Source organism: Myodes glareolus, chromosome 2 (assembly GCF_982192425.1).
Source record: "Myodes glareolus chromosome 2, mMyoGla1.1, whole genome shotgun sequence".
Classification (NCBI taxonomy): Eukaryota; Metazoa; Chordata; class Mammalia; order Rodentia; family Cricetidae; genus Myodes; species Myodes glareolus.
Genome location: NC_142027.1, coordinates 18,085,331 through 18,111,188, shown reverse-complemented (window position 1 = coordinate 18,111,188; position 25,858 = coordinate 18,085,331). Strand labels below are relative to the sequence as shown.

The window sequence follows — 25,858 nt, the reverse complement described above, 5'->3', positions numbered from 1 at the left end:
GGTGGCTCCCAACATCTCCCCCTAATTATTGTCTTTAAGAGCAATAAGGCAAAACTATTCTTCAATCTGGTCCCCACCTCACTTGGGCTAGCAGGTAGCACACCAATCAAAGACATACAGCACTTCCACCTAGACACAGCATGCCAAGGATATCTCTGCTCCCACCCATCCCCAAGGAGGGAGAAAGGCAAAATAGAGTCAGTCAGAAAATTGTTAAGAGATGAGAGGTTGCACAGGGTGTTGCTCAAGTCGATGTTGTGAAACAGCTGCTCTTGGCACCGCCCAGAAGGTCATCTCTGCTGTCTCCGCATGAATCTTCCACAGCAGGACACTCAGCATCCACTGGGTCGTCTTCTTTATCTCTCTGGTCGGTCTCGCTGGCATCCAGATGTATGTCAGCATTCCTAGAAAAACATAAACAAAACTCTCCTCCCAAATAAACATTTAAGAGTATTAAAAACTCTCAGTGTAAAAATTCAGCACAATCAGTACTGGAAGTAGGCTGGTTTTGAACTTAGAGACTTGCAGGTCTCTGCTTCAAGAAGCAAATCTTGTTTGCCTGTACCAGCAAAATTTTGAATTAAAAATTAAGTGTAAAGAATGCAAGAGAAATCCTTTCTCTGGGGGAAGCTTTCACTGGTAGTCCCCCTCTATTGTTTAACACCAAAACAGTTGTCACTGGGAATTGAACTCATGACCTTTAGAAGAGCAGGCAATGCTCTTAACCTCTGAGCCATCTCTCCAGCTCCCCTATTCAGATGGAAAAACCTCTAGGTAGCATTTTATCTCACCCGGTGCCTCAGGCAAAAGGTCCGCCTAAGTTACCTAGGATACGGTAACCAGGTTGACGCCTTTATTATGATAATCACGACCAGTTCTTTGAGGGAGAATGGGCGTAGCATCGATCATCTGGCTACTTCCTGCTGACAAAGGGGCGATGTTTGGGGGGATAAATGTTTTTATCTGACTGAATTTTTGGCGACAAATGTTTTTATCTGACTAAATTCTTGGCGACCTTGGCTGAGGGCGGCGGCAGCAGCGGACGGCGGCTGCCACAGCTCCGCCTCTGAAGCCCAATGTGGCGCGCTCCGCATGGCCCCGCCCCGGGCCGTGCGCGGGCTCGCCGTTTCACCTCAGGCAATGAACTCGCACCACCGGCTGTGAGTCTTTTTCAAGCTCCGGCGAGGGGGGGCATCCGCCCACCCGTGGAGGGGCTTCTCCTGCCCGGTCCGCCCGCGCGCAGAGCCCCGTTCTCTGGGAACTCACCTCCCCGCTCGCCCATGTTGCTATGGAAACACAGTTTTTCCGCAGAGCCGATTCAGCTCCTCTCTGCCTTCTATGGCGCCGCTGCTCACCACGCAGCTTCCGCCTCAGTCAGGCGAGTCCGCTCAGGTGCTGAAAAAGTCCTCCAAAAACCATAGCCCCGCCAGAAGGCCGGGACATATAGCCTCTGATGTCACACGGACTTTAGCCCGCCCGTCGCCATGGTGACCTGGCTGTTCGTAGGCCTCCAGCAAACTCCCCGCCAGCAACTGGTTGCGTCTCCCTCCTGAGTAGCTGGGATCACAGGTGTGCACCACCGTGCCTGGCCCACTTCCGTGTTTCTAATCAGGCATTACCGCTCAAAGGCGGGCCGGCTGCCGCCAGCACTCTCAGCACGATCAAGCAGCTTGTCTTTCTCAGTCAAAAATTAAAGTTTTTTGTACGTGAGAGCCAGAGACTGAGCTCTCTTATCAAAATTAGGCGAAAATCACCTCCAAAAGCTCTGTGGCTCTTTAAGAACAGGGAAGGCAGTGATCAAGCTCGCCTCCCTGCGAGACTGTTGCCTCCAGTCTCTAACAGCGAGTACGCAGGTGGACGGAAAGGGAGCGGAAGCCGCGGTCTCCCGTACCCCATCGTCCTCAAAGTCCCGCCTTAGTTACCTCGCCTTTTTTGCTGCTGTTTACATTCCTCCTGCACTGAACTTAAGGGATTTTTCTTCCCCGTTGCTTTCTGTACCTTCTTTCAGATACCTTAACTTTGATTTTTTTTGTATTTTTTTTTTCTATTTAGGCCTATCCTTTGAAATTCCTTTTTACATTTCTTTTCCTCCCCTTTCTGGGGATTCACAGACGTCACTCACCGCTCCATGTTCTCAGAGTTCTGAAATTCAAGGCTCTCTGTGCTGGTGTCTGATCTCAGCTTTTTCTCCCGGGCTTTCTCAGGGTCCCCCGGCGTAGTTGTCAGGGTCCCTCAGCGTCCCGGGGTTTCGAGCACCAGTTGCGGGGCGCCATCCTGTCCAGCAGGAATGAACCCCACCAAAAACGAGAATTCCTTCTCTGGTCACATCTTTATTTGGAGCATTCCCTTGAGGAAAATTGGGGGAAGGGACGATAGAGCAGGGACGAGAGAATGCTTAGAGAGAGAGCGTTGGGCCCCGAGGCATCTGCTTTTAAACGGTGGAGCAGCTTGAACGCTGTCCTGATTGGTTAATACCATTCTGCTGGTCTGAGCATGTGCAGGCAAGGGTGCAGGCAGGGTTGCTCAGCCCCACGTGGCTACCTCCAAACTGCAGGACCACCTGTGCCTCCAGGTGGCTCCCAACAATAGGGAAATCAAGTGAAAAGGCTCATAAATGCATCACATTGTTAGAGCACATTCACAGCAAATACCAGAGAGAAATCAATGCACACCTGCTGTTTGCCTGCTTGTTTTGCTCAGCTCAATTTCTCCTCTCTTATCTAGTTTAGGATCCCAGTGAAAGAGACAGTATTGCCCACAATTGGCTGGTACATGTTAGGTCATTCAACTTAGTTAGGACAATCTTCCAGTCATGCCCACAAGTCAACAGAATGAAGACAATCTCTCACTCCAAATATTTTCAAATGATCCTACGTCAATCAGACCAACCCAAACATTATATTCATCAATTAATTTACATTAATAAGCCAGAGCATAGAAAATATAACTGGATAATTTCATTTAAAATCACTATATAACATTTTAATTTCAGGTTTTATTTTAGATATACATGCTATATTATTCACAAAATGATATTTATATTGGATAATACAAGTCTGTCCTCTATATATTTGTCTTTTCAATTGTATAATCTTTTACTTGCATGAATTTCAATATTGTAAAATGAATTTTTATGGGCTGGACTCATTTTCTATCTAATTTCTCTGTTGACTTTGATTACTTTTTATAAAAAAAATACATTTTTTTATCCATTTCCCTTGTCTTTTCATCACATTGGCAGTTTTTCACTCACTACCTAAGGTTATAAACTTATTAAATTAATCACTGTAAAGGATAATTCTGCTTTATTGCATATTTTTGTCTAAAAAGTATCAATGTGGCACCCTTTTCTACAATTTAAGAATGCTTGTATTTGAAATAGATGTACATCACCTTCCTCCTTCCCTTTCTTTTATGAGGCCTTTGAAATGCTTTCCCTGGGACTCTCCCCAAATCTTTCCATCTCTCAAGTTGATAGCCTTTTTTATTACAGACATCCATGCAAACATGCATGCATATATGTTCATGCATGTGAAATATATAAATTCAATCTGCTCAGTTATTTTGTTTTTTTAGAATATACAGTTTCCAGGTTGGCAGTTCATTATTTTTTTATTTTTTTTTTAGTAAATTTTATTAAATTATAAAAGTTTCCATTTCCGCCCCCCCCTCCCAACACCCTCCCACTCCCCCCACTCCCCCCCTCCTTCCCCTCTGTCCCCCAAGGCAGTCAGGGTTTCCTGCCCTGTGGGAAGCTCCAGCTCCCTCCCCCTCCCTCCAGGTCCAGGAAGGCAAGCATCCAAACAGACTGGATCCCCAAAATCCAGCATATGCAGAGGAAACAGGTCCCAGTGTCATAGTCAATGGCTTTTCAGAAAGACCCCAGGCCAGCCACAGTCAGAGAATCCGGCCAAATTCCGAGAATCTGGCTAGATCACGTCCTCGTTCAGTCCCAGTCCGACTGGCCCTGGTAAACTCTCATCAGATCCGTTCCCTTGTATCAGTGGGTGATAGCATCCCTCGCAGTACTGATTTCGTCTTTCATGTTCCTCCTCCTTCCGCTCCCCCTCCGGACCTCGGGGGGCTCAATCCGGTGCTCCAATGTGGGCCTCCGACTGCATAGCCGTCCTTCGCCAGACAAAGGATCTACGGTGATAAGCAAAATATACATCAGTATGGTCATGGGCCACGGCCGATTCAGGCACCCTCTCCTCTGTCCAGAGAGCAATCTGGGGGATTTCTCCTTGGACCTGGGATCCCATATATAATCAAGTCTCCTGTAAACCCTAAAATGGCTCCCTTAGTTGAAATATATTGTTCCCTGATCCCATATTCATCCTACCTCCCTCCCCCCCCCCATCCCCGGCGCCAAGCTTTCCCCGTTCCTCCCCTACTCCCTTCTCTCTAGGCCTCTCCCCCTCCATCGACCCTCCCACCCCCCCATGCACCCGAGGTTACCTGGGACTCTTATCTATTTCCTACCTCCTGGTGGATAGCTAAATAATCTTCATCAGGTTCATCTTCTTATTTAGCTTCTCTAGGATCACGAATAATAGGCTCAAAGACCTTTAATTATGGTTAGAATCCACTTATGAGTGAATACATACCGTGTTCCTCTTTTTGGGTCTGGCTTACCTCACTCAGTAAAGCGTTTTCTATTTCCATCCATTTGCATGCAAAATTCAAGATGTCATTGTTTTTTACCGCCGAGTAAAACTCTAATGTATATATGTTCCACACCTTTTTTAACCATTCTTCTATTGAGGGGCACCTAGGTTGTTTCCATGTTCTGGCTATTACAAATAGTGCAGCTATGAAGATAGTTGAACAAATGCTTTTGTAGTATGTTAGGGAATCTTTAGGGTATATTCCCAAGAGTGGTATTGCTGGGTCCTGAGGGAGGTTGACTCCCAGTTTCCTGAGAAACCGCCACACTAATTTCCACAGTGGCTGCACGAGTTTGCATTCCCACCAACAATGGATGAGTGTTCCCCCACCCCACATCCTCTCCAGCATAGGCTATCGTTGGTGTTTTTGACTTTAGCTATTCTGACAGGTGTAAGATGGTATCTCAAAGTGGTTTTGATTTGCATTTCCCTGATCGCTAAGGAGGTTGAGCATGACCTTAAGTGTCTTCTGGCCATTCGAAGTTCATCTGTTGTGAATTCTCTGTTAAGTTCAGTACCCCATTTTTTAATTGGGTTAATTAGAGTTTTAGTGTCTAGTTTCTTGAGTTCTTTGTATATTTTGGAGATCAGACCTTTGTCTGATGAGGGGTTGGTGAAGATCTTCTCCCAGTCAGAAGGCAGCCTTTTTGTCCTACTGACAGTGTCCTTTGCTTTACAGAAGCTTCCCAGTTTCAGTAGATCCCATTTATTCATTGTTTCTCTTATTGTCTGGGCTGCTGGGGTCCTACTTAGGAAGAGGCCTCCTGTGCCTAAATCTTGTAGACTACTTCCCACTTTCTCTTCTATCAGGTTCAAAGTGGACGGATTAATGTTGATGTCTTTAATCCATTTGGACTTGATTTTTGTGCATGGTGATAGATATGGATCTACTTTCATTTTTTTACAGGTTGACATCCAGTTATGCCAGCACCATTTGTTAAAGATGCTTTTCTTCTTCCATTGTATACCTTTAGCTCCCTTGTCGAAAATTAGGTGTTCATAAGTTTGTGGGTTAATATCTGGGTCTTCTATTCGATTCCATAGGCCGACTTCTCTGTTCTTATGCCAATACCAAGCTTTTTTCAATACTGTAGCTCTATAATAGAGTTTGAAGTCAGGGATGGTAATGCCTCCAGAAGTTCTTTTATTGTATAAGATTGTTTTGGCTATCCTGAGTTTTTGTTTTGCCATATAAACTTGATTATTGTTCTCTCAAGGTCTGTGAAGAAGTTTGATGGGATTTTGATGGGGATTGCATTGAATCTATAGATTGCTTTTGGTAGAATTGCCATTTTTACTATGTTGATTCTCCCAATCCAAGAGCAGGGGAGGTCTTTCCATTTTCTGGTATCCTCCTCAATTTCTTTCTTCAAAGACTTAAAGTTTTTGTCAAATAGGTCTTTCACTTCCTTGGTTAGAGTAACCCCAAGATATTTTATGCTATTTGTGGCTATCATGAAAGGTGATGCTTCTCTGATTTCCCTCTCTGCTTCTTTATCCTTTGTGTATAGGAGGGCCACTGATTTTTTGGAGTTGATCTTGTATCCTGCCACGTTACTAAAGGTGTTTATCAGCTGTAGGAGTTCTTTGGTAGAGTTTTTGGGGTCGCTTATGTACACTATCATATCATCTGCAAATAACGAAAGTTTAACTTCATCCTTTCCAATTTGAATCCCCGTGATCCCCTTATGTTGTCTTATTGCTATTGCTAGAACTTCAAGCACTATATTGAAGAGGTATGGAGAGAGTGGACAGCCTTGTCGCGTTCCTGATTTTGGTGGAAAGGCTTTGAGTTTCTCTCCATTCAGTTTGATGTTAGCTGTCGGCTTGCTGTATATTGCTTTTATTATATTTAGGCATGATCCTTGTATCCCCAGTCTCTCCAACACCTTTATCATAAATGGGTGTTGAATTTTGTCAAATGCTTTTTCAGCATCTAGTGAGATGATCATATGGTTTTTTCTTTCAGTTTATTTATATGATGGATTACATTGATAGATTTGCGTATGTTGAACCAGCCCTGCATCTCTGGAATGAAGCCGACTTGATCATAATGGATAATTTTTCTAATGTGCTCTTGGATTCGGTTTGCCAGTATTTTATTGAGAATTTTCGCGTCGATGTTCATGAGTGAGATTGGCCTGTAATTCTCTTTCTTGGTTGTGTCTTTGTGTGGTTTTGGTATTAGGGTAACTGTAGCTTCATAAAAGGAGTTAGGCAATGACTCTTCTGTTTCTATATTGTGGAATACGTTAAGGAGTATAGATATTAGCTCTTCCTGGAAGTTCTGGTAGAATTCTGCATTGAAACCATCTGGTCCTGGGCTTTTTTTGGTAGGGAGATTTTTGATAACAGCTTCTAACTCTTCGCGACTAACAGGTCTATTTAGATTGTTCACCTGTTCTTGGTTCAACTTTGGTATATGGTATTTATCTAAAAAAATGTCCATTTCTCCAACTTTGTGGTATATAAACTTTCATAGTAAGATCTAATGATTCTCTGAATTTCCTCTGTGTCTGTGGTTATGTCCCCCTTTTCATTTCTGATCTTATTAATTTGCATGTTCTCTCTCTGCCGTTTGATTAACTTGGATAGGGGTTTGTCAATCTTGTTGATTTTCTCCAAGAACCAGCTTTTTGATTCATTGATTCTTTGGATTGTTTTCTCTGTTTCTATTTTGTTGATTTCAGCCCTCAGTTTGATTATTTCCAGTCTTCTAGACCTCCTGGGTGAATCAGCTTCTTTTTTTTCTAGATCTTTCAAGTGTGCTGTTAAGTCTCCAATGTGTGCTTTCTCTGTTTTCTTTAATTGGGCACTTAGTGCTATGAACTTTCCTCTTAGCACTGCTTTCATAGTGTCCCATAGGTTTGAGTATGTTGTGTCTTTGTTTTCATTAAATTCAAGGAAGAGATTAATTTCTTTCTTTATTTCTTCCTTGACCCAGGGGTGATTTAGTAGTTGACTGTTCAGTTTCCATGAGTTTGTTGGCTTCCTGGGGGGAGCATTGTTGTTGAATTCTAATTTTAGTCCATGGTGATCTGACAAGACACAGGTAGTTACTAATATTTTTTTGTATCTGTGGAAGTTTGCTTTGTTACCGAGTATGTATTCAATTTTCGAGAAGATTCCATGAGCTGCAGAGAAAAAGGTATATTCTTTCCTATTTGGGTGGAGTGTTCTATAGATGTCTGTTAAGTCCATTTGATTCAATACCTCCAATAGGTCTCTCAATTCTCTGTTTGGTTTCTGTCTGATTGACCTGTCCATTGGTGAGAGAGGAGTGTTGAAGTCTCCTACTATTAGTGTGTGTGGTTTGATGACCGCCTTGAGTTCTAGAAGAGTTTCTTTTACATATGTGGGTGCCTTTATATTAGGAGCATAGATATTCAGTATTGAGACTTCCTCCTGATGAATTGTTCCAGTTATGAGTATGAAATGTCCATCTCCATTTCTTCTGATTGATTTTAGTTTGAAGTCGATTTTGTTAGATATTAGAATGGCCACGCCCGCTTGTTTCTTAGGTCCATTTGCTTGGAAAACCTTTTCCCAACCCTTTACTCTGAGTAAGTGTCTGTCTTTGTGGTTGAGGTGTGTTTCTTGTAAACAGCAGAATGTTGGATCCTGTTTTCGTATCCAATCTCTAAGTCTGTGCCTCTTTATAGGTGAATTGAGTCCATTGATATTAAGTGATATTAATGACCAGTGGTTGTTGACTCCGGTCATTTTTTTTTTTTTAGGTAGTAGAGTGTATGTGTTTTTCTTCTTTGATTTGTGCTTGTGAATGGTCGCTAGATGTTCGAGTTATTGTAGATCGTGTTGGGAATGTTGGATTCCTTCGGTAGTGATTTTCCTTCTAATATTCTCTGTAAGGCTGGATTAGTAGCTACGTATTGTTTAAATTTGTTTTTATCCTGGAATATTTTGTTTTCTCCGTTGATAGTGAACAATAGCTTGGCTGGGTATAGTAGTCTGGGTTTGCATCCATGGTCTCTTAGTTTCTGCAGTACCTCTATCCAGGATCTTCTGGCTTTCATGGTTTCCATAGAGAAATCCGGTGTAAGCCTGATAGGTTTACCTTTATAAGTTACTTGACCTTTTTTCTTTGCAGCTCTTAAAATTTTTTCTTTAATATTTATGTTTTGTGTTTTGATTATTATATGGCGCGGGGATGTTTTTTTCTGATCCAATCTATTCGGTGTTCTGTATGCTTCTTGAACCTTCATAGGAATATCGTTCTTTAGGTTGGGAAAGTTTTCTTCTATAATTTTGTTGAATATATTTTCTGGGCCTTCGATCTGCAGTTCTTCTCCTTCTTCAATCCCTATTATTCTTAGATTTGGTTTTTTTATTGTGTCCCAGATTTCCTGAATGTTTTGTGAAGAGAATTTGTTGGATTTGCCGTTTTCTCTGACCAGAGTATTTATTTTCTCTATGGTATCTTCAGAATCTGAGATTTGTTCTTCTATCTCTTGTATTCTATTGGTTATGCTTGATTCTGTAGTCTCCGCTCGCTTACCTAGGTTTTCCATATCCAGCCGGTTCTCGTTTTGTGTTTTCTTCATTGCCTCCATTTCAGTTTTCAATTCTTGGACTGTTTCCTTTACTTGTTTGATTGTTTTTTCTTGGTTTCTCAGGGTATCACTCACGGATTTACTTATTTCTTCAAACTTTTTGTTATACTTCTCGACCAGTTCCTTAAGGGAGTTATTCATATCCTGTTTAAGGGACTCCATTGCTTTCATAATGGCACTTTTTTCCACTTCATCTGGGTTAGAGTGTTCAAATCCTTCTGTTGTAGGGTCATTGGGATCTGATATTTTCATGTTGTTTTTCAGATTGTTGGAGGAGGTCTTGCCTTGGCGTCTGCCCATCTCTTCGATCAAATGCTCTCTATTGGAACTTCTGGTATCGGGTCAGGTTCCCTTGTTGGGCAGGGAGTTCACTGATAGAATGCCTACCTTTCCCCAAGCAGGGTATTGAAGCACAGGCACTGCCTCTTTCCGGGATGCCCCTACAGAGCAGGCCCAGTGTGCAAGGCAGCTGAACTGGGGAAATTTTATGGGCTCAGTGGGAGGGGAGAAATATAGAAATTTGTACCTGGATGGAGGCTGGGATGGCAGGTGGGAGAGCCTAGCAGGGTGGAAACAGCACTGCAGGCTGACCTGGTAGTCTATGGGGTCGGGGAAAGTCCTAGCTCCCCCTCGCCGGGCCCCTGCCGAGGCCCGAATCAACTCACCACTCCGAAGGCCCTCTGGATGGAAGCTGGGATGGCTGGCGGGGAAGCTAGCAGGGTGGAGCCAGCAGAGCAGGCTGACCTGGGAGTCTATGGGGTCGGGGAGAGTCCTAGCTCCCCCTCGCCGGGCCCCTGACGCGGGCCCGAATCAACTCACCACTCCGAAGGCCCTCTGGATGGAAGCTGGGATGGCTGGCGGGGAAGCTAGCAGGGTTGAGCCAGCAGAGCAGGCTGACCTGGGAGTCTATGGGGTCGGGGAGAGTCCTAGCTCCCCCTCACCGGGCCCCTGTCGCAGGCCCGAATCAACTCACCACTCCGAAGGCCCTCTGGATCGCAGTTCATTCTTTAAAAGGAAATGTCTTTAATAATAGTCTTTGAGCATCACGGTACATCCACTGGACCCATGTTTAAAGATGATTACTGGAAAATATCCATGTAGTGTTTTCTAATAAATAATTTACTATTTCCCCTGGACATTTATTTTTGTCATTAGAATTATGCATTCTTATAGTCATAGAATGTTTCTTTACACTATGTGAAGATGTGTTACTTGCTTCAAACTGCAACATTATACAGTAAAAGCCCACCCTTCTTTTTACAAGCAAGTTAGTATAACAAAGGGATCTAGTAAAGGCAAAATCAAAAGGCAAAACTTTTTGGCATTATTGCTTTGTGAGTAAAGCAGCTGTCCTTTCTGTAGGTGTTTGCTGTAGCTAACTCTCTTTCTGTTACATGTTTGGAGATTAATTTCCACAGTTCAGACCTGTTTAGTGAAAACAGTTTCACACTGGCCAGGCCTTGTTCCTATCTCCAAGGTAAGTAGAGAGATCTACCTTCCTGCAGTTCTCTTTATCAGCAGGTATTTTATCAGAATTTAGGCTCCAAGGCATAGAGCATCCCATCTAAGATATTCACAGATCTCCAAGGACATAGAATTCTTACTTGTCCAAGCTGCTACTCTGGCTTTACTCCCACAAAACCAATTATCTGAACGGTTGATAACAGAATATCCTGAAACTGATAATTTAGAGGCCTTGTTCTCTTGGCTTAGAGTAGTAAGTCTAACTCCACACCTAGGCCTGGAGAATATATGGTGTCTGGTGTACATGTTATCTAACCAAGAGCTATCAGCCTCCCCTAGATTGCCTATTTACCCTGCAGCCTCTATGAATACCGGGAGAAAAGGAGTGGTACACTGATTTAAAATATAATTTGTGTCGTATTCTTAATTTTACTGAAAATAAATCTTTTAGTTCTTTTATATATCACTTAATAATTTAGAGCACTAACCTCCCCCACCCCAAGTATTCCCTGATGATTTAAATCCTTTGTCAACTAACTTTCTCCATTAAGGAGTTCAGCAGACATGTATTGGCCACTCTCATGGATTTCTCTGTGTGAAAACCCTTATCTGAGTTTCTATGGCATAGAATTTCAGCCCTAGAACCTGCTAGGGCTGGGGAATTGCTCCTTTTAAGAATATATATGATTGTGAACATATGTAATGGTTAGAACGAGGGAAGTGTAGAACAAAGTAGAAGAAAGATCAAGAGAGAGCACGTGAGAATTGATAGAAAAGAGAAAGAAAAAAGGAAGAATAAAGAAACAAGTTTGGATGAATCCTGTTCTGAGTAAATTACTTTTTATATTTTATTTCTTTTATTTCTTTTTATTGATTCTTAATGAGCTATACATTTTTCTCTGATCCCCTCCTTGCCTCTCCCCTCCTCCTTTCTACCTTCCCCAATATCCCCATGCTCCCAATTTACTCAGAAGATCTTTTCTTTTTTTACTTCCCATGTAGATGTAAGTCTTTCTTAGTGTCCTCATTGTTGTCTAAGTTCTTTGGGATTGTGGTTTGTAGGCTAGTTTTCTTTGCTTTATGCTTAAAAGCCTATATGATAATTGTCTTTCTGTGTCTGGGTTACCTCATTCAAATTAATGTTTTCTAGCTCTATCCATTTCTCTGCAAAATTCAACATGCCATTATTTTTTTCTGCTTTGTAGTACTCCATTGTGTAAATGTACCACATTTTTCTTATCCATTCTTCAGTCGATGGGCATTTAGGTTGTTTTCAGGTTCTGGCTATGACAAAGCTGCTATGAACATAGTTGAACATATGTCCTTGTGGTATGATTGAGCATCCTTTGCATATGTACCAAAAAGTTGTACTGGGTCTTGAGGAAGGTTGTTTTCTAACTTTCTGAGAAATTGCCACACTAACATCCAAAGGGGTTGTACCAGCTGGCATTCCCAGCAGCAATGCAGAAGTATTCCCTCTTCCCCACAACCTCTCCAGCATAAATTGTCATTTTTTTTAAATCTTTACCATTCTTACAGGTGTAAGATGGAAACTAAGAGATGTTTTGATTTGCATTTCTCTGATGACTAAGGATGTTGAACATTTCCTTGAGTGTCGTTCAACCATTTTAAATTCCTCTGTTGGGAGTTCTCTGTTTTGGTCTGTATCCATTTTTTCATTGGATTAAGTGTTATTTTCGTGACCAATTTCTTGAGTTCTGTGTATATTTTGGAGATTAGACTTTTGTCTGATGTGGGGTTAGTGAAGATCTTTTCCCATTCTGTAGGCTGTCGTTTTGTCTTGTTGATCATGTTCTTTGCTTTACAGAAGCTTTTCAGTTTCAGGAGGTCCCATTTATTGATTGTTTCTCTCAGTGTCTGTGCTACTGGGGTTATATGTAGGAAGTGATCTCCTGTGCCAATGTGTTCAAGTGTATTTCCCACTTTCTCTTCTTTAAGGTTCAGTGTGGCTGGCTTTATGTTGAGGTATTTGATCCATTTAGACTTGAGTTTTGTGCATAGTGATAGATATGGGTTTATTTTCATTCTTCTACCTGTTGATATCCAGTTATGCCAGCACCACTTGTTAAATATGCTTTCTTTTTTCCATTTGATATTTATTTCTTTGCTTCTTTGTCAAAAATCATGTGTTCAAAGACGGATGTATTTATATCTGGGTCTTGTATTCAGTTCCATTGGTCCTCCTGTCTGTTCTTTTGCCAATACCAGGCTCTCTAGTAGAGTTTGAAGTCAGGGATTGTGATGCCTCCAGAAGTTCTTTTATTGTACAGGATTGTTTTGGCTATCCTGAGTTTCTTTGCTTTTCCATAAGATGTTGAGTACCATTCTTTCAAGGTCTGTGAAGCATTTTACTGGGATTTTGATGGGCATTGCATTGAATCTATAGATTGCTTTTGGTAAGATTGCCATTTTTACTATGTTAATTCTACACACCCAGGAGCATGGGAGAGCTTTTCATTTTCTTAACCCTGATTTCTTTACCCTCAGATTTCTAGCCCCCCTTTAGCTATTCATGACATCTTTAATTGAACACTGAAAGGGAATCTTAAAGCCAAAAATCTTTTAAGTCTCTATAAAGTCACTGTATTGAATTTGTAAAATGCCAAATAGCTCCTAGCTAGGTGGAGAGAAGTTAGGCTAGATTTCTGGAAACAGAGAGCTCTGATAAGAAGAAAGGAGGAGTTGCCAGCAAGAGGGAGAGAAAGCAGGAAGGGAAGAACAGATAAAGTTAACCAAGCCGCATAAAAGAACATAAATTATAAAATATGGCTTCATTCAATGTGTAAGAACTAGTTAGGAACAAGCCTAACTTACAGGTTGAGCTTTTGTAATGAACAATAATTCTCCCTCTTGTATTTTGTGTGCTGACAGCCCAAGGAAAAAATTCATTTTTGATCATCCAGTTTTTGTGTTGTGTGTTAGTGGGGCTGATGTTATTCAAATTTCATTGGAAGAAACCTACATATCTAGATTACTATCAGTGAATGGATTTTCTCTTCAAATTTTGTTATAGTTTGCGTCCTGGGTAAATTTCTCTGATCATGAAAGCTTTCATTTGATTTCACAGCTCAACAGAGAGCTTAGTAAGCAACTGTTAGAAGTGCCCATCACTCTTTCAGTTGTTATTGACTTCAGATATAATAAAAGAAAAGCATCAGGAGTTTACAACTTAAATTTATATAGAAAGTTATATTATTTCTAATATTTGGCAATACAGAATATGATAGCACAGTGAAGATTAGAAAGGCTTGCCTCAAGGAAAACCTTACTAAAATTGGATTAACACATTAGAAGGTTATACTACAAATGGAAAAGAATGGATTGTATATACTTTTCATTATCACACATCCATGTAAACATAATTTAGCTCTTATTTAGACGTGAAATACAATGCATTTGCGTCTTCCCTTTGGGTTTTAACTGGGTGCTGACGCTGTGAGCCATATGTACATATTTATAAATAGCAAACATTAACTGACTTGCTTTGCAGAAAGTACTGCCATAATGTTAAGCATAATTTTTATTAGTTCAGGCTCATTATCCTAATGATTTCAGAGAAAACAGTATTCTCCACAAAAGAGGAAGAATACACACTGTTAAAATCCAAAGTTTTAAGACCTGATATACTAAATGAGAACTATGACTTCATTTCTTTACAAAAGCACACATAAACATACACACACACACATGTGCACATACACACAAAGAACAACTTTACTATCTCCTTTGTTGTATGTGGTGCATAAGTGGCTGTGTTTCAGATGCCAATGAAAATAATTGAATACAACTATTACATGAAGGCTGTATGTTTCAGATGTTATCTGTATTTTGTTTTGAAAGAAAATCATGTCAATTAAACTAATTCATTAAGATAAAAAAGAAACATTTTGTCTGACATTGGTCACTGCCCTGTAATAGAAGCTCTTGTGAAGTAAAGAAGGGAACAAAGTCTTATGCTAACATGTACATTATAAGAAGATACCTTTTAAAAGTCTATGGGTGGGTATGAAGTTCTGAGGAAAAATGTATGCATTTAATAATACAAATTGCAGAAGAAAATGTGCAGTCCCCAACAATTGGCCTGAAGGTGAGACCTGAAGACAGGATGCAAGACCACTGCCACCATCCACTGAACTCTCTAATCTCTAAGACTCATTTTGCCATCCAAACTCACCAGCTCCATCATCCGCTCCTTGGCCAACTCCCCTACAAAATAAGCAGCGCATATAGACTCAAGCACCACCTAAACAAGGTAGAGGAAAAGGTGAGTGACTGGTCTTCCTGCTATACTGTCCCAGTCTCTAGACCCTAAGTCCCAGGGCACATTCTGTGCCCCCATTTCAATACTAGCCTAGCAGGTGGGCCATGCCCCAAACTCTTTGGAGCGCCACTTCTCTTGCAGAGTCCTCAGCAGCTCGCCAGCAGGTGACAGAACTATAAGCAGGCTCAGCACCATAGCTGCCACCCTAAGGACTCTGTTCCCCCAAGACCCACTCAGTTTCCTAACCCTACGCACCTTTCATGTTCTCCAGGTCCAGCCTTACTCTTAAACATCAGCAGACCCTTCAAGAACAAGTATAACAGACTCCAGGTGAAACTACAGGATCCATAGGCTCAACTAGTGCCCACATCAGCCACAAAAACTGGAAGATTCTCAGGATTTAGACACCCAAACCCCAGAAACCTCAGCTGAGACAACCCTATTGAACCTGATGACCAGTCTCTCATTACAATCCTTGGCCATTCAGGCCAAAAGACATTAAGGGGAATAGAAAATAAAGGAAAAAAGACCAATCCAACAAAGACATCACAAGAATTAATACTTGTGAATATAATTATCCCCAACAAAAATGTGTAACTTCCAGTATAAGAATACAATAAATAATATAAAGAACAATTTGACACTACCAGAACACAATGATCCTACAACAACAAGACATGAACATCCCAAAACAGATGAGGCAGAAGAATATGACTTTAAAAATAATTTTTTAAAGATGATAGAGGCCCTTAAACAGGAAATGAAAATTTCACAGTTCAAGGTTGTTTTAACTATGCATGGTTTTCAGTTTTTTCTTATGAAGTTGAGTATTGTTCTTTTAAGATCTGTAAAGAGTTGTGTTTGAATTTTGATGGAGAGTGTCTTGAATCTGTAGATTTGTGTTTGGTAACATGGTTGTTTCTTACTGTGTTAATCCTCTCAATCCATGGGGGATCTTTCTATCTTGTGATATCTTCTTCAATTTCTTTCTTCTAAGACTTGAAGCTGGACTGGGAGTGATGGAGCTTGTGATCAAACTGGACACTCTAAATGTGGCTGGCAATGAAGGCTGACTGAGAAGCCAAGGACAATGGCACTGGGTTTTGATTCTACTACAGGGACTGACTTTATGGGAGCCCGGTTTGTTTGGATGCTCACCTTTATAGACCTAGATGGAGGGGGGAGGACCTTGGACTTCCCACGGGGCAGGGAACCCTGACTGCTCTTAGGACTAGAAAGGGACAGGGAGGTGGGAAGGGAAAAGTGAGGCGAGGAGAAGGTGGAAATTTTAATAATAAATAAATAAATAGAAAAAATATTACCTAAGATTAATTTGTTATTGTATATTTTAAAAATATTGTCATTAAAGCTTAATATAATCATTTCATAAAACAATATTTCATTTATTAAATAACTAATTTATTAAAGAATATTTTAACACGCATATTAATTCTGTGTGTCAATTTAATTCTGTAAATTCTGATTTACAGTTTAGAAACTGTTATCCTGCCTATGCTCACATGTTCCTCTGTATATTTTATTTTATCAACATGAAAGCACTCTGTCTTTATTAAATATCATGAATTTGCATCATTATAGAAACTTCAATACCTGATTATAATGTATTTAGTTTGAAAACAATCATATTTTAATCATGTATGGAACAAGATATTCATTAGAATGTCTCAAATTGTGAATTAAATATACTGCTTAGCTTCTTAAAAGAAGTAATAATTTTCAAGTTTAACATTTGGGTAATTTAGTTCTTTATTTCTACGTAAATTCTTCAAAAGTAGGTCATAGTTACTTTGTTTTCAAAAATTTATTTAATTTACAAATAATAACCATATGTATTATTGAAATTCAAGGTAATGTTTCAATACATGATTGAGGGACTTTTAAAGTAAAATTGAAATATTTGAATTTACAACTTTTCCAACCTTCTCAAACACAACATGCCATCTGCAAACCTGCTAGAATTAATTATCTAATTACAGGGAATAAAATGTCATGCCTTTTCAAAGATCTAAAATGGTATTTCCTACAGTGGAGATTTCACCTGACCACCCAGTTTGCCCCCATTAAGTAAAGAAAATAATCATGCCCTTGGGAACACAATTTTAACTTGAAAATGAGGGCAACACAAATGCACCGTAATTTTCAGTCATTTTACATTCTAAATACTGGGTCTTGCCATTGTAATTTTTAATACTTATCAATAACCACTCATCTAACTAATTATCCTCTCAGATCTAAGCTCCAACTTTGGTGTTTTAATGGCTTCCTTTGAGCAATTTAAATATATAGAGCAGATTGAGCACTATAAAAGTTGTCATAAGAACACAAGAAGTAACTAAATATATAGTATTTCTGAACAAAATTTTTAACAGTTAAAATTGATGAGTTTTATATGCAGATGCAATTAGATGAAAGTACACACATATGTGTCTGTATTTATCACATAAATATGGAAATCCTTGGCACCATATTGTATGGGAAATACACACACACACATATAAACACACACATATAGATAATCCATGTCTATTTAATCCTGAGGAAGATTAATTTCTATATATATGCCATGTATTTAAAACATTTTTATATTTTAAATAATATTGTCTCCTAGTGATTTTATTTTTTTAGTACACAAAGAATAACCCTATCCATTTTATTAAGGTCAACCTCTAGTCACACAGAATAATATGCTACAGGAAAAAGACACAAGCAGCTTTGGAAATCATTTTACTAAGTTTTATTATTTTTAATTAAAATATATTTACATCATTTCCTAAGTCTACTTTCCCACCCCAACACCTCCAATGACACCCAATTTTCTCTCTCATAGACTCGCCATCCATCTTTCTCTGTTACTGTTGCACAGACACATACACACAGGAAACACACAAATATATAAATACAACCAGTTAGTGTTGCTTCTATATATCTGCTTTCAGGGTTGACCAGTTGGTACCCTACAACCAACTAGGGTCCTCATCCCTGAAAAAAAAAGATTATTTCCAACTTAGTATTAGATGCCCATTCTTTATCAAGAGTTGGGGATCTGTGAGGATTCCTTGTCCTCCTTCCATGTTTGCAAGTTGATTGTTCGCAGCATTCTGCAAGTATTGATAAGTCAGCCATACATTGCAGCATCAAGGAAAAGTTTTTATATCAGTTCTGAGACATTCAATTCCACATCAGAATTTCTGGTATTCTGTCTCTCTTAAAATCTTTGATCACTCTATTCTACAATGTTCTTTGAACCTATATATATATATTCATATGTCTTATGATATGTACATATATAAATTTAGGCATTCAAATGCATTTTATGAATAATTTTCAGATATTTTTAACAATACAAGTGATGGGCAATCAAGTTAAATAAGTATTACAATTTTGAGTGATATTTTGAGTGATTTGTTTTGTTAAATTTTATCTCGGTTTTTTTTCTGGATGTAAGGATTACCATAAAGGTGACTAAACATCAGAAAAAGCAAAAGCTTAAAAAAATTGTGAGTTTTTATATTTCATAAGCATGTCTTTGATCAGAACAATAAATTTTAATAATATGTGTTTGTTTCTTTTTTAAATTTCCTATGTGCATATAATATATTGTTCAAATTCAGTTCCATCCACCCCTCAATTATTCTTCTATTTCCACTGGCATTTGTTCTTTCATTTTTTTTAATGCACTGAATCCAATAAATACAGCCCATATGATCATGGATGTTGGTATATTTGCTATCACAGTGGTAGCACCTCTGGAGCACTAGCCCTTAATAAACCCGAGTCCTTCTCTCCCAGTAATTATTATTACAAGTAACACTGAGTTAGGAGAAGGACTTCATTATTTCACAGAATTTGTGCAACTTCTCTAACCAGAAGAGCACTCTGCCATGACAACTTTTAGGAATATTAGAAATAAGAATTTAAAGAGCTTAGTACCAGAAACAATAGCTTCAATTAACTGCTTTCAAAATCTGAATATAGATCCTTCATCCGACGATGGATGGCGATACAGATGGAGACCCACATTGGAGCACCGAACTGAGTCCCCCATGGTCCAAATGAGGAGCAGAAGGACGAAGAACATGAAAAAAAAACTCAGGACCGCGACGGGTGCAATCACCCACTGATACAAGGGAACTGATCTAATGAGAGTTCACCAAGGCCAGTTGGACTGGGACTGAACGAGCATGTGATCCAACCAGATTTTCTGAATGGCCGGATTCTCTGAATGTGGCTGGCCCGGAGTCTTTCTGAAAAGCCATTGACAATGACACTGGGACTTGTTTCCTCTGCATATACTGGATTTTTGGGATCCAGTCTGTTTGGATACTCACCTTCCTGGACCTGGAGGGAGGGGGGAGGAACTTGAATTTCCCATAGGGCTGGAAGCCCTGACTGCTCTTAGGGATGGAGAGGGAGGAGGAGGGGGAGGGGGAGGGGGAGGGTGTTGGGAGGAGGGGAGGAAATGGAAACTTTTATAATTTAATAAACTTTGAAAAAAAAACCTGAATATATAGCCATTGTGCTTGAATTATTATTTGTGTGCTTGAATGAATACGTGTGTGCTAGAATGAATATGTGTGTGCTAGAATGAATATTTGTGTGCTTGAAAGAAACATCCATGCTTCTCATGAAGGAACATAGGTTGGAGTAAATATTTCTCTCATTCATTAAAAGTAAGATAAGTGCCGAAAGAGTAGTAGAAAATGACATGTTCAATATTAGGAGTAGATAGTAAACACAGGAATTGAGTCTAAATACAATAATTTTTAAAATTCAGTTCATGATATAATGTTTTTGGGAAAAATGGAACTGATAGAAAAGAAGAAACCTAGATTGAAAAATATAAAGGGATATCTTAATAAGCTCAAGGAAGAAGGTATTAAAAGATGTAGACATTCAATTCCCTTGGTACTGTGACTGAGGTATTAATTCATGTCCTATCATTAAAATATCATCATAGATTACATTTTTGCATATATGCAGTCTGAGTTGCCACACCAGATGACAACCATAAAAATTTAACTAAAAATCTTCTTGTGTATGTATAGTTTTTTAACTTAACAGAAAATTCTAACTACCAAAAAATAACTTCTCTAATGTCATCACAATTGATTACTCTTTAATATAATGATGGGTTCTCTAAAAATTACAGAACATGATAACGAGATAACAATATTCTCAAAGTTTCAGCAGGGCAAATTCAGTTTAAACTGATGTATCATGGCTTTCTGGAGGAACAGAACTCAGAGAACAAAACAAATGCTAATTATTACATTGGATTGGAGAATATGAACTTGGTTTTCTAAAAATGTCTGTCTGTTCATGGGAAAAGATATGAATTTACCAGACAGTAAGATCACCTGGCTGGGTATATCAACAATATAAATTTGATCCAAAAGACATGAATGATTTCTGCAGAACAACTTATCTTTAGCACATACATTGTAAGGGAAAAGGAAGACTACATCAGTTTGCAATCCCAGCAGTAGTGTATGAGTGTTTCCTTCTCCCACATCCTCTCCAGTAATCTTTGCTATCAATTATTTTGTTTATCTTAAACATTCTGTGTAGGATAGGGTGAATCTCAAAGTTGATTTAACTTGCATTTCCCTAATTACTAAGAACATTTGATTATTTTTCAGTCATTTTTATAATTTCTTTTTGAAAACTCTGTTCAGATTAATAGCTTTCATCTTAAAAAAAACGGCAACAGTTTTCTGTGGAGGGTTGAGGTTTTGAGGTCTTCCCTCCATATACAAGCATATGCTTTTTCATATACTTTTTTGTCTAATGTTGGTGAGACATCATGGATATATCTTCTAACATTATTAAGAAACACAGTCTCATAACACACTCCCTGCCGTCTGACTCTTACAATCCTTCTGGTCCATTTCCATCTAAGAGATTTAGGTGTGGGAGATGTTTGTTGATATATCCCCTGGGAGTGGGACCCAAAATTATGCACATTGATTTACTGATTGGATGTTGTTTAATGTAATAGTCTCAATGTGTTTTAAAGATTTCCCTTCATTATTGGTAAGGACTATACTTATCTGTGGATTTAAAAATGAATATTTAGAGTATAATTACAGATTATGTTTTTTTATATAAAGATAGTTGTGCATTATACTTCAAGATTCATGACTTCACTAGCCCTGAGTATTTGACTAAGTTTCTAAAATGAAAAATTGTTTCCTAGGAGAGGGCCTTTAGTCTAATTAGTGGACTGGTGGCTACTGCCAAACTGCATGTGCCACTACTGACCCCTTTGGGTTTTCTTGCCATGCTAGCTCATTTCATTATGCATAAGCATCATAAGTGGGCAAGACTATTGGTTCCTTCCCTCCCTCCTCTGGAAGCCTATTCAGTGTCTTCTGATTCTATGAACGCTTGTTCTGTGGATGTAGGCTTTCAGTTCCAGATCTGGGGTCATTGCTTGAAGAGTAGGATATCTTCACAATAGAGAATTACTTTCCATTTCTTTGGGCAACCACAGGTAACAGCAATAGCCTGGATGTTGGATGTTGAAAAACTCTTTCAGACAGTGTTGATTATTCCCTTAAAAATAGCTGTTATTAAGTAAATTGTCCGTCTTTAATTGATAAAAATCAATCAAGCTAGGTAAAAGTCCATAGAATGGTGGAGAATCTTTGATAGTTATATATCTGTTAGTGAATAAATATCAATACTTTAAAAGATACTTTAAAAATACATTAAGAAGATTGCAGTATTTCAACATATTATGCACATTGTTATCTTTTTATTCATTCCAGTGACAGTTTATTCCTTCATTTTTATAGACCTAAGGCAAAGATAACTTATTTTATATTATGGTGATTATTTTTTTCAACATTGCCTTAGTCAAATGTTCAATCACTTTGAAGAAACTCCATGACAACATGAACTCTTATAAAAGAAAACATTTAGCTCAGGGCTTGTTTATAGTTCAGCTCTTTAGACCATTTTCAGAACGGCAGTAATCATGAAATCACACAAGCTGACATGGTGGTGCTGGATAAGTAGCTGAGAGTTCTATATTCTGGTCCACAGGCAGCAGAAAGAGAAAGAGACACTGGATCTGGCTTGAGGATTTGAAAACTCAACCCCCCCCCACTCACTTCCTCCAGTAAGGCCACAACTACTCCAACAAGACCACACATCCTAATCTCTGCCAAGTAGCACTATTCACAAATGACCAAACATTCAATTATATGAGCTTATAGGTACCATTACTATTAAAACCAGTACAACCATTATGAAGAAGAAATGCTTCTATTTTTCCATATTTTATCACATACATTACATTGAAATATCTATGCTTTGCTTTTGAAGCAAGATATACCTGAAAGTACTATGTACATCCTGAAAGTGGCTATGAAAAATTAGTCCTTTCAGTAAGAACTGGCTACGCCTAATGTTAACACTGGATAAAACATCTAGAGAGAGTTCATGACAAAATAGCCATCACCTATAAACCTAACAGTATAAATATACTATTTTTCTAATTAAATGTTAAATACCCCATGCTAATTCCAGTTTTTTTCTTTTAACTAATCACTCTCAATCCTAGAATTTTCTTGAACACAGTGAGTTTGTAAATGTATACATTACATCTTCTCAGCTTGTTTTGTTTATATGTATGTTCAATCTTTGATGACATAAAAATAAAGAGATAAAGGATCTGTATATTATATGTCAGAGTTAAAGGGAAACATGTACTATGTGTTTATGAGTACTTTTTAGATGACAAATAATTTTCATAAAATATATATTATATATCTCTTGACAGTATAAAATAAGGTCCAAAATTAAATAGATAAGTCATATGTCTTTTTATTAGAAAAAATGTATTGAATATAGAAAAATGTTGCCAGAATGTATTGAAAATGGCAAAAGAAACAGTGAATGGTGCCTGTTTTGTAATGACTTACAGGTACAGTCATGTGATCTCTGATATAGTAGAAGATATTTTGGAAAAAAAAAGAAGAAACAAAGAAATAATGAAGTACTTTCATTTACATAATCAGAAGTGTCATGAGAAATACATAATAAATTCTACCCTTGAAATAAGATATTCTTTAGCGAAAATATATTACAACTTCTTCTACTTTGCAAGTAAAACACTCCAAATTATTAAAAGTTGCTTATTTGTGAAACCATTATTAAATAAAGTATTTTTAAATGAATATGTCAACATAAACTTTACTCCATTGTTCAATTCAATGGCCTGATTGATACTTATTTATATTTGTATGTGCTATATAGTTTGGAAACCTGTATAATAAAATCTTGGCTTTGAAAAATGGTATTACTTGTATATACTCATCTAGTTTCTTTCATAAATGACCATGAAATGTTAACTGTTTTATTATTTTTAACAGTAAGACTAAGGTTAAGAAAAACGAATGAGGTCTCGGGGAGAGAGGGATCAGATACTTTTGAAAAACAGACACTTTAAGAACTGGAGGAGGCTTTGAGTGAATGAAGGCTACAAGAAAGCTGTCAGTGATGGACTGGAAACTATTAGGCAATGAACGCCAGGCTGCCCAGGAAAGACAGCAGTGAGACTTTAAGTAACATCCTTTCTACGAATCAGTGAAATTCTTGATACATTGCACTGTTTCTCCCATGGAAGTCAGGATGCCTGACCAGGAATACTCTGATTAACGTTGTTATTTGATTGGGAGTGAATTCAGAAAAACATTTAATGACCATAACTCAAACTCACATATTCAAAGACAGTATATTACAGTGTTAAACAAACAGAGCCATAAGATTGTTTCTCAGTCCATCAGCAAATAAATTTTAGTTTTTTTATTTTATTTCTTCAGTTCTGATTAGAATAAAAACCTCGAGAAACCTGGAGTAAGGTTTATAAGTATCTTGGTGTGTTTCCTTGTCTTTACTATTTTTTGATATTTTAAATTGTTTTGAGAATTTCATACAAAGTAATTTGAGCATAGTCACCTCCTCAAACAACTCCTCCAAAATAATCCTCAGTTCCCTGTCTAACCAACATTTTGTTCTCTTTTCTATTTTATTACACTCATTTAGTCTATACACTCTTGGCAATGTGGCCTTCCACTGGAACATGTGGAACCTAACAGAAGACACATCCTTAGAAATCTAATGCTGCTTCTTCCAGAGACTATCAGTTGCTAATAGCTCCTTGGTCAGGTGTGGTACTTATGCTTGCCACCTTTTATATTCTGGGACTTTGTTTTGCTTGAACATTCAGTGATTGAATATGCTGTCACAGCATTTGCCTCGGCACTGCTGTTTCCAGAAAACACGTAGTCAGCCACTACATATAGCTCATTCAATCTTCAAGTTCTTCTTTCTTAAGAATCTTTGTGCCTTTAGATGGAGCATATGATTTAGACATCCCATTTAAGGTGCTCACTACAAAGCCCTTTATCCTCTGTACATTGACTTTTGGGAATATTGTGTTAATTGCCATCTACTGATGAAAGGAAGTTTGAGAGGTGCATGAATATATGGTTATAATAGTTTTTCATGAGAAATAACCTGAACGAGCACGTGATCCAACCAGATTCTCTGAATGTGGCCGGATTCTCTGAATGTGGCTGGCCCGGAGTCTTTCTGAGAAGCCATGGACAATGACACTGGGACTAGTTTCCTCTGCATATACTGGATTTTTGGGATCCAGTCGGTTTGGATACTCACCTTCCTGGACCTGGAGGGAGGGGAGACGAACTTGAACTTCCCACAGGGCTGGAAACCCTGACTACCCTTAGGGGCAAAGAGGGAGGAGGAGAGGGAGGGGGGGGAGTGGGAGGGTGTTGGGAAGAGGGGCGTAAATGGAAACTTTTATAATTTAATAAAATTACTGTCAAAAAAAAAGAAATAACCTTAAGGACATGGTCCTTTAGCAGAGTAATATTAGTAGGTTCTCTATCAAGGCCTGTGACCTCTCTAGCCACAGAAATGTGGTATCAATAATCATGGGAGATATTATTTCATACTATGGAGAATGTTTTAAATATAGTTAAAAACTGGTTAGATACTCTAATGCCATTCATGCCATTATTGCACCTGTGATTATGTCTTATAGTTTTGTGATCATTTTGGCTCTAAATTGTTAATAATTGAATAAGAATAATGATATCATTTCTATTAAATTGTCAAAAATAGCACTTCCAAGTATTATGAAAGCAATGGACAATGATTCCACATAGATATCCAAACATCACAGGCTATTGTCTGTGCTGTTGGGTAGCTTCCAAAACTTGACTTTGACACTAGTAGACAGCAAGCACTTCACTTTTAGGCCAAAATGAAATCAAGATGTAATTTATCTGCAGACTTTACTGTTGCTTTCAAATTCACTTTTAGTAGGAATAGAAAATAAATTTAGCTATGATTCCATTATGTCGTAGAATTTAAGATAATGTGGATTTTTAAAAGGAATGTCAAACTATAAATATTATAAAAACATATTTTTTCATAGCTTCTGTATCTGAGTGGAAAATCAACATTGAATATTTGCCTCACAAGTAATATCTTGAAGAAACCTCATTAATTACAATCTAGCTGAAATCCAAAGTTTTTTCTAAATCACTTACATTGCAATATATTTCCTGAAAGTGTCAATGTTCAAAACTTATGTGAGATGTGTAATTCACAGATGCTTGCTGTATTCACAAGTGTCTTTCTTGGTGCAACAACTTTGAAAATCATGCTTTTATATAACTCAGTTGTGAATAAGAGTGGCATCATGCAATTTCAAGACAGTGGAATGACTGATATCTATCTATCTATCTATCTATCTATCTATCTATCTATCATCTATCTATCTATCTATCTATCTATCTATTTATCTATCTAGAGAAGTA

General features: G+C 38.4%; 1 pseudogene; it reads right to left on the bottom strand.

Moving 5' to 3' along the window:
• Nucleotides 1–1,125: 1,125 nt before the first annotated feature.
• LOC148122914 (Nuclear RNase P) lies at nucleotides 1,126–1,315 on the bottom strand (annotated as a pseudogene).
• Nucleotides 1,316–25,858: the final 24,543 nt, after the last annotated feature.